The sequence below is a fragment of the Asparagus officinalis genome, chromosome 2 (assembly GCF_001876935.1).
Source record: "Asparagus officinalis chromosome 2, Aspof.V1, whole genome shotgun sequence".
Classification (NCBI taxonomy): domain Eukaryota; kingdom Viridiplantae; phylum Streptophyta; class Magnoliopsida; order Asparagales; family Asparagaceae; genus Asparagus; species Asparagus officinalis.
Genome location: NC_033795.1, coordinates 36298271 through 36308376, shown reverse-complemented (window position 1 = coordinate 36308376; position 10106 = coordinate 36298271).

Genomic DNA, 10106 nt, shown 5'->3' with positions numbered 1-10106 from the left:
ACACGTGTCTATTAACTGCCAAGGACGTGGAAAACATCATGGGCGAGAATCAGGTGGATAACTGTCAAAATAACAGAGTTTGAAACGTGGGAAGGCGATTATTGTAGAAACCACTGTGCAGTTGGGTTTTCCGAGACAGTGTTTACTATCTCGGAACCCGAGACAGTAAACTCTGTCTCGGCCGCCGAGATAGCAAACACTGTCTCTCGCGAGCTCATTTTCCCTAACTGTTCCTAGGGGTTATAAATACCCCCCTGAGATCGATTTTTGAGGAGGCTGATCATTTTGAGCACTTCAGAGCAGACAGAGCAGAGTTCTTGAGCTTTCGGCAATCCCTTGATATTCGAGCTTTGACTTGATTTCAAGAAGAACGACTATCTTACTTTGATAAGATATCGTTTCAAATTCTCACTTCGATAAACGAAGGAAGAATCATTAAACCCCTCATGATTCAATCAGAATCTGTGATTTGATGGTCCACGAGTCAAAGCGCTCCCGGCACAGGCAAAGATCCCACGCAAGCAGCGATCCAAACAACGATCCTCCGTTTGTTTCTCAAGAGTTGTAATTTTTTCTTTTGTTGTGTAAAAGGAGTCTTATAAAAAGGCTATCTCTTTTTTTGAATTTATTGTAATCGACCGAAGATATAATGAATTCCATGACAAAGTCAACTTTTGACGCAAACAATATTAGCTATAAATTGTTTGACAAATCATCATCAAAACCATAGGGCCAACAATGCCATCTATTTTGATATCTATATGGTAGACCGTCCCACACTTAGGCTACATGCTGAGATTGCGATGAGACTAATGAGCCGTGAACACTTTTTTTAGGATACCTACAGGGTAATCTGTTACCTTTTATATTTTTGATTGATAGCCTAAGACTTGGGCGGATGCTAGATATGAATACAGTCCGTCTTTAAACTATAAGACCGATATACTTTGCTTCTAAAAGTATACGGGGTTATATGTTGGTATTTATTTTATCTTCCTAGTGATAGTAGAAGATATTATAAATAGGATATACTGATTTCTTTACTTTATGTATTGCTTTATTTTATTCTTAGGTTGAGATTAATGATTAGCGATTCACAATTTGAGATATATGATATATACATGAGGGTTTCCTTATTTGGATTATTTTGCTTGACGTACAAGTCTCGTGTTTTGTATTTCTAATTGTTGATTTTATTAAATTTTCTATTCTTAGTTCGGTGTTAATGTTTAGATATCTATAATTAGAGACAATGATATATACATGAGGGTTTCCTTGTTTGGATTATTTCGCTCGATGTACTACGTCTCGTGTTGTAGGTTTCTCAGTGTTAATTCCTCTTAGATACAGGAAAAAAAATCTAGGTAGACTATACTTAATAGATAGAGCCTCCACTCCATCTAGTAGCCCTTCCCCTTGGGGCGGATGGGGGTGATCTTGTTGTAGCACGCTAATGCTCTTGTTGTTATTCTTTTTATTATTTTCTCTTCTCTCAGGTGATACAGAGATACGAAGAGCCGCAAGATGATGGAGTTCTTGCATAGTCATCGTCACATGAGTTTTTAGAGGCTCCACGGTAGATTTTATGTTTTATTCAGATATTATAGTTTTATTCTCATTTTGTAAAGGTAGCGTGCCTTAGTATGATTCTAGTTGATTCATTTTGACATTCTCATTATTTCAATTATCAGATGTATTACAGTTGAGATATGATTTTTTATTTATGAGATATCTTTTCTATATCATGTCTATTACATTTATTCCCTTATTTTGCCTGTTTTGTACCTGCACTTCTATTTAATTCTACTAGAGTATATTGCTGTGATTGGTAAAACATGTTTATACACAGTGTGTGGTGTATGGCAGGTTTGATATTTCTGGGTTCACCTTGGACTGCAGCCTTGTGTGAAATTGGGGGCGTCACAGTTAATATCAGAGCTCTAGTCTAGTATCCTTAGGAACATCCTGTGATGAGTCTTAGAGCTAGGATAGAGTTTCTTAGGATTCATGTATAGAGTCTGATAGGAATTTTCTAGACTGAGTGAGGACGTTATATATATATATATATATATATATATATATATATATATATATATATAGATATATATATATATGAGAAAACGGGAGGTGAGCTGGCAGCGTAGGAAATTTCCTACGCTGCAAGTGTATGACATGTGAGCCCCACACGATATGACTAGTAGGGGGGCTCACATGTCATACACTTGCAGCGTAGGAAATTTCCTACGCTGCAGCTCACCTCCCGTTTTCTCTCTCTCTCTCTCTCTCTCTCTTCTTATATATAATAATATATATATATATATATATATATATATATACGCAAAAATTACAAAAAAAATTTATGACTATCTATTTTACTTTGATTGAAAAGTATTTGTATGAATGAATTACGATATGATTTTTCTTATTATGATATGTTATATGATATATACATATATGTTTGTGATCTTATTTATTGTGTTTAATAAACTCTCCTCCTGATAACATAAATGTTGGGACGAGGATGTGGTCGAGATCGAACTCATACCCGGAGAGCTGGGAAAGTAGAGCCCGAGTCGTAGCAGGCTGGAGAGTATCTGATCAACTTGGTAATGTTGATTGCGGAAGCAGAGACTAACAACACTCATGGAACGAGTAACGAGCCAGATTTCACTTTCTAAAGTTCTACCACCAGTCGTACTAGTCGTACCTATTGAAAAGTCAACACCGACGATTACACTATCGCCATATCTAGCTGTTAATAGGACCGCAGAGCGGGTAGCTTGACTCGGTAAGATTGAGGAAGATCTTAGAAGTTGGGAACACAAAAATTTTAGGGCACATCGAATTCAGTTGTAGTTTATAAATGAAATGAATATATGGAAAGTGTTATTAGATTTATCTAACGTCGATTCAGTACATAAGCAGAGGCTATCTATTTTTAGCTTAAAGTGGGACACCGAAAGGTAACAACGATTTCAAGTTACGCCGGAGCAGTATATGTCGAGTTCATGGAATGATTTCACCTACTACTTCGATTAGCAGTTAGAACTAGCCTGATTGGAGCAGGAAGATATACCGATAGTAAAAATGGAAGTAGGACTGTCCGGAGACAAGGGCAAGGGCAAGAAACCTTTTGTAAGACTTAAAGGACCCCAGCAACATGGCAAAGATCATCATGCTAGTAACAAAAATGATCCGACACGGGCAGCAACAAAATCATGGTTAGGGTCAACAATCTCAGGACCGCGATTACGGTCAACAACCGCAGAGAATAGAGGCACCACCTACCATTCTAAAGATTAAGGAGCCAACATGTCAGATTCATGCTATCTAGTAGATTCCTGAGGGACAGACAATCCTATGTGTTCCATTATCAGCAGTTCAGCAATCGCCAGCAATCGATAGAGTTTATGTAGTCGTACCACGTGGTCATGGTGTGAGCAGAGCAATAGTGGAAGATACTTTCTTAGTGAATTCCTTTCCAACTCAGATCTTTTTTGATTCAGGAGCTTTGTTTTCTTTTATATCTCTTTCCTTTGTGGATAGGCTTCAACTAGTTGCACATCCTTTAGATGTATTGTTATCCATCTCTACTCCTTTAGGGGAGATGTTCTTATTAGGGAGTGTCTATAGGAGATGTGTCATCAGTCTAGATGAGTCTAAGTTTGTCGTTGATTTGATCATTTTGCGAATGTTAGTGTTTTTAACGTTATTCTCGGTATGAATTAGCTATCATCCTACCATATCAGTATCGACTGTTTTGCTAAAACAGTCAGCTTACGCGCGTCCGATGGGTCTAAGTTGATCGTAACGACCTCATAGGGCAACTAATTTATGGAGTTATTTCTGGCATACATCGAGGAGGTGATGTTGAGGGACCGGAGTGTTGATTTGTGCGAGACTAGAGTTGTCTTAGATTATCAGAATGTCTTTTAGGATATACCTGGGTTACCTCCTGTGAGAGAGGTTGAGTTCTGCATCAAATTGTAGCTAGGCACAACACTGATGTCTTGAGCACAGTATCGCATAGCATCTGTTGAGATGAGTAAGCTACAGACCTAGCTAGATAAGTTATTATCTCAGGGCTTTATTCGTCATAGTCATTCTCTGTAGGGAGTACTGGTCCTCTTCGTGAAGAAGATGGCTGGTAGTATGCGATTGTGTAGCGATTATCGTGAGTAGAACAAGGTCACTATCCGGAACATGTATTCACTACTAAGGATTGATGACTTGTCCGACTAGCTACAGGGAGCATAGTGTTTCTTGAAGATTAAACTTCATTCTGGTTACCATCAGTTGTGAGTTTGGAAGATGAATATTCCCACAATCGTCTTTCTGACTCGATATGGGTCGTTCAAGTTTCTTGTCATGCCATTTAGGCTAACCAATGCACCCGCGGTATTTATGGATTTGATGAACTGGGTTTTCCATCCATACATGGACCAGTTTGTGATCATTTTTATTAACAACATCCTTATATATTCGAGATCAGAGGCAGAGTAGAGCGGCATCTTCGATTGGGCTTGCAGACTTTGTGGGAGCATAAGTTATACGCCATGTTCAGCAAGTGCGAGTTTTGGCTATCTAAGGTTAGATTTTTGGGCCATGTCATCAATAAAGAGGGCATTGTAGTTGATCCAGCTATGGTTAAGGCAGTACTGGATTGGGAGCCGTCGTAAACGGTTCCAGAGATTCGTAGTTTCTTTGATTTGGCCGGCTATTATAGGAAGTTCATTCAGGACTTTTTGAAGATTGTGATGCTACTACACGCCTTACGAAGAAGGATGTATAGTTTGTTTGGGGCACGGAGTGCTAGGAGATCTTTGAGACTTTGAAGGCTAATTTAACTACAACACTGGTATTAATTATTCCGAGTAGTGATAGGACCTTTGTCGCTTATACGGATACGTCATTATCTAGTCTAGGAGGTGTTTTGATGCAGACCCAGAGAGTAGTGGCATACATATAACAGCAGCTAAGGACACATGAGAAGAATTATACCACGCATGATTTGGAGTTAGCAGTAGTGGTTTTTGCATTGAAGACTTGGAGACACTATCTGTATAGAGTACAGTTTGAGCTATTCATGAATCATCAGAGTTTAAAGTACATCTTCTCTCAGAAGGAGCTAAATCACAGACAGTAATGATGAGTTGAGTTTATTAAGGACTACGAGTTCACGATTCAGTATCATCCGAGGAAGGCTAATATAGTAGCGGACGCGTTAAGAAGGAAGCGTCAAATTTAGATTTTAGCTTTGAGGTGTTCATAATATTGGGATCTTCACACCCGTAGCCAGTTTGACTTTAGGCTAGAGATCGGCGAGAGCAGCGTATTTTTTTGAGCTTTGTAAGTGCAGCTATCTTGGAGTGATAGAGTGGTTAGAGCTCAGCTAGAGGACTCTTGGATTCTAATCCAAAAGGAGGAGATTTCCAAAAAGCCAAAGGCTGATTGGACTGTTGGAGCAGATGAAGGTCTTCAAATGAAGGGTCGATTAGTGATGCCAAGTAACCCATAGTTGAAGAAGGACTTATTTGATGAGGCGCATCGCACTAGGTACACAGTGCATCCAGGCATGATTAAAATGTACAAGGACTTGAAGAGACAGTTTTGGTGGAGCGGCATGCACAGGGAGATTTCAGAGTATGTGGCTAAATATTTTACCTACCAGTAAGTGAAGGCATAATACCAGAGACCAGCAGGAACCCTACAGCCTTTACCCATTCTGGTGTGGAAGTGGAGAGATATTTCTATGGACTTCATTGTAGGATTGTTGAGATCAAAGAAAGTGAATAATTCAGTTTGCATGATAGTGGATCGATTGACAAAGTCTGTACATTACATTCCAGTGAAGATGACTTAAAAGGCAGATACTTATGCGAGGATATTCATTCAGGAGATCGTGAGATTACATGGAGTTATAGAGACAATTATATCAGACAAGGCTTAGTTTTCACTTCACACTTTTGGAGGAGCTTCCAGAATTATTTCGGTAGCCAATTGTTGAATTCTAGTGTCATCCACCTGCAGATAGATGGACAAATGGAGTGAGTCAACCAAGTGTTAGGGGATATGTTGCGGGCATATGTTATGGATTTTCAGGGCAGGTTGGAGGACCATATTCCATTGATTACCAAGCAACTATTAGCATGGCACCGTATGAGGCGTTGTATGGGAGGCCTTGTAGATCCCCTATTTGTTGGGTAGAACTAGAAAACAGTTTGTTACTTGGGTCAGAACTTGTGAGAGAGACCACATAGATGGTAACAATAATTCGGGAGTGCATTCTTGTAGTACAGAGTCATCAGAAGAGTTATCAGATCAGAGAAGATAGCCATTAGAGTTCCAGGTTGGGGACTATATCTTGTTGAAAGTGTCACCAATAAAGGGAGTTTAGCAGTTTGGTAGATAGGGAAAGCTTGCACCGAAATTGTTTGCGTCTAAAATTAGTTTATTTATTGAACTCATTACAACTCGTTTATCAAATACAATGAATTCTAAGAAACCAATCTTTTAATAAGACTTCACATTACAAACAAACAACTTCCTAGAAACACACGCATGAATGTTTATCATTCGCTGCTTACGTGGGATCTTTGCCTATGCCGGGGGTACGTTAGCCCGTGGACGCTGAATCACAGATCCAAGTTGAACCGTGAAGAAGAATTAAGGTTAAAGAAGAATTAAGGTTAATGTTTTATTTTAGAAACAAAGATAGAACTGAATATCTTAGCAAAGTAAGATAAAACACTCTTCTCGAGATTAAGTCAAAGCTTAGATCTCTAGGAATCGTAAGAGCTCAGAAAGACTTGCACGTGATGAAGATTCTCTTTCTCCCTTGCTTATTAGAACGCTTAAATCTTAGCTCTATTCTGCTCAATAATGCTCCATCAATGCTCCGTCATGCCCCGTCCTCCTCAGTAATGGTCCTAGAAAGGTATTTATAACCCATAAGAATCGTAACTGAAGTCTGGAGTTAAAACAAAATAAGTCGACAAAATCCATATTTATGAGACATTCGTGGCTGTCTCGGAAACAGGGTTCGTTCCTGTCCATTTTGTAACCATTCCCACTATGGTTTAAAGATACTATTTTAGTAGTTATTGGCGTGATTTTCACTTGTAATGTCTCCCCCACGATTATGGATGGTCCTCAGTAATTATGAAGCCACGTGGATCACCCAAACCTCGAGAAAACCATCACCAAGTCCACTCTAATTTCTGAGACAGTCGCAAATGTTTCGAAAACTATGATTTGCCTATATAGCTTCCGAGACAGCCGTAAGTATTTCTGAAACTATGTTTTGCCTTCATAGTTTCCCAAACAACCGCAACTATCTTGAAAACTATGAGTCTTCTCATAATTTCCGAGACACATTTTGTGCCTCAAAACTTATGTGATAAGCTTCTTGTATATTTCTTAGTTGATCTTTGGATTTGGATGATCCTTTATAACTTAGATAATGATGTTTATCGTCTTCACTTCATATTGAGCTATATGTAATACACTATAGGAAATTTTTGACGCCTACAGATACCCCCTCTAAAGTATTTCAGCCTCATTCTTTCATAAAGGATGCTAGAATACTTTGGATATGATACGTTCAGCCTTCAGTTCTTTGACTTCTTCAGCTTTTGGTCTATTCAGTATTTTTTTGAATATCTAAAATTCTTCCGATGCTATATTTATCATCTGACCGTTGTCAAAATCTTGAACTGAAGTTGATGTGTTAATTTCTGAATTTAGCTCATGTCGTTAGTAGACGATGAACTGATCATCTTGGTCAGGAATTCATATCTGAATTATGATTGAACTTCCATGGATTATCCTTAGTCTTGGAATTGATCTGCGCCTTATTTCGGCAAAGTTATCATCATGTTGACTGGTGCCAACCGTCCTTGTGGCGTGAAGATAGTTTATACTCATACGTAACTAGAGTCTATACAGTTTAAGCTTTTAAGGTGTTACAGCAGGGAGAATTAGTTTATACTCATGTACTCCTCAGAGTTTTTAGGAATCAGTTTAACCTCATGTACCCGTTGGAGGGTCAAGGAGGTGTAGTTTATAGTCGTATACTCATCAGAGTGTGCTTGACCATTGTAGTACACGAATTAGGATATGTTTGTACGAGTGTTTGAAGGTACATAATAAATACTTTGTTTGATCATGTAGAGTTTGACAAATACATTGCATTTCATGATTGTGCGGATGCCTGAGTGGGGTAGTTGGTATTCCCGTAATGAGACTGTGGCTGGACTACACTCAGAGCGCGTCAGTTTACACCCCGCAATGAGATCGTGGCTGGACGACACTCTACGTTGCATCATTCCGGAATAGGGTAATATGCCTATCTCCACGGAATAATTGAGTAAGGTTGTTGTTGCCAGGATATTGTGAGCGTCTTATAAAAGTATCGTTAAATTAGATAGAGCATTACATAGTTTTCGTTCATGCTCCCGCGTTAGTTACTCGAGAGTAGGGTATATTACTAAGGGTGTCCTATACGATACATTTTAAGTGAGCTCCATTTTATCGAATGTTTATATTTTTGATTGCCCTATCTACTTGAGGATAGTATGAGATTTTTGACAGGATTTGTATTGGATGAGATTTGGTATTGTACCGTCTTTCATTTATTATTTTACTCTTAGGATCTGGAGTTGGTATTTAGCAATTCACAATTTGAGATACAAGGTATATACATAAGGGTTTCCTTATTTTGATTATTTCACTCGACGTACCCATTCTCGTATTGTGGATTTCTAAATATCAATTTTCGTTTAGTCTAGGATAGATGTTTATATAATTAAACTATGTACTAACTTGTATTTTTATATATTCCTAACCCCCTTCCCTGATGGCGGTAGAGATGATCTCGCTAGCATTTTGACGCTTATTGTTTCCTCTCTTTTCAAGCAGGAAGTTAGGCGCAAGGAGAGTCGCAGGTTGATGAAGATGCAGATAAGCTTCCATCTCATATTATTATTAGTTATTTAGAGCTACACAACAATTTATGGTTTATTCTTAGACTTTTAGAGTTGTATTTCATTTAGTAGAGGCTGAGTCCCTTAGTACTATTTCATTTGACTCTATGTATCGAGATATTTCACCTTTAATTCAAATTATCAGTTGTACTTCATTTTATTTAGTTGGAACATGATTATCAGTCTATCTGCTTTGTACCTACGCTTATTTATTATTGATTCCACTAGAGAGATATTACTGTGATGGCGAAAGGTGTTCTTGCACAGTGTTGGTGCATGATAGGTTTGACATCCATGGGTTCACCTTGGATTGCAGCCTTGTCCAAAATCAGGGACGTCACAGTTGATATCAGAGCTCTAGTTCCAGCATCCTTAGGATCATTCTTGTGTTGAGTCATGGATCTAGGATATAGTTTTTTAGGATTCATGTATAGAGTCCGCTAGGTATTCCTGAAAATTATGGAATTTTTTATGATAACTATCTTACTTGATTAAAAAGTATTTTCGTGAATGATATGTGATATGATTTACCTATTGTTATATGTTATGCTACCTATGCTTGAGATCTCATTTACTATGTCTTATAAGCTCTATTCCTGAATTTTAGATGTCAGGAAGAGGACGTGATTGTAGAGGAACCCGTGGTCAGGGAACTGATCCAGTGCCCAAGCTGTAACAGGCTCTGCAGTACTTGATTGATCTTATAGAACCACTTGCAGCTTAGTTAGCGACGATTGAGTAGTAGATGACGAACCAAGTTTCGCAAGTGACACCACCTCCAGTGGTTTCACCACTAGCAGATACACTAACTACTACACCACCACCACTAGCTGATGATAGGGCCACAGAGAAGCAGGCTTGGCTCCGTTTAGTGGAGAAATACCAGAAGATCAAGGCATCGGAGTTTCATGGCACATCAGATTCACTTGCGGCGCATAAGTTGAAGGAATATGTGGGGAACATTTTGGATATACTTAATGAGGACACCGTACAGAAGCAGAGGCTAGCAGCTTTCAGCCTCAAGGGTGACACTAGAGGGTGGTACCATCTTAAGTTCACTCCGGAGTAGAGGATGATTCTTAGCTGGGAAGATTTCATTTATTTCTTTGATGAGTAGTATGT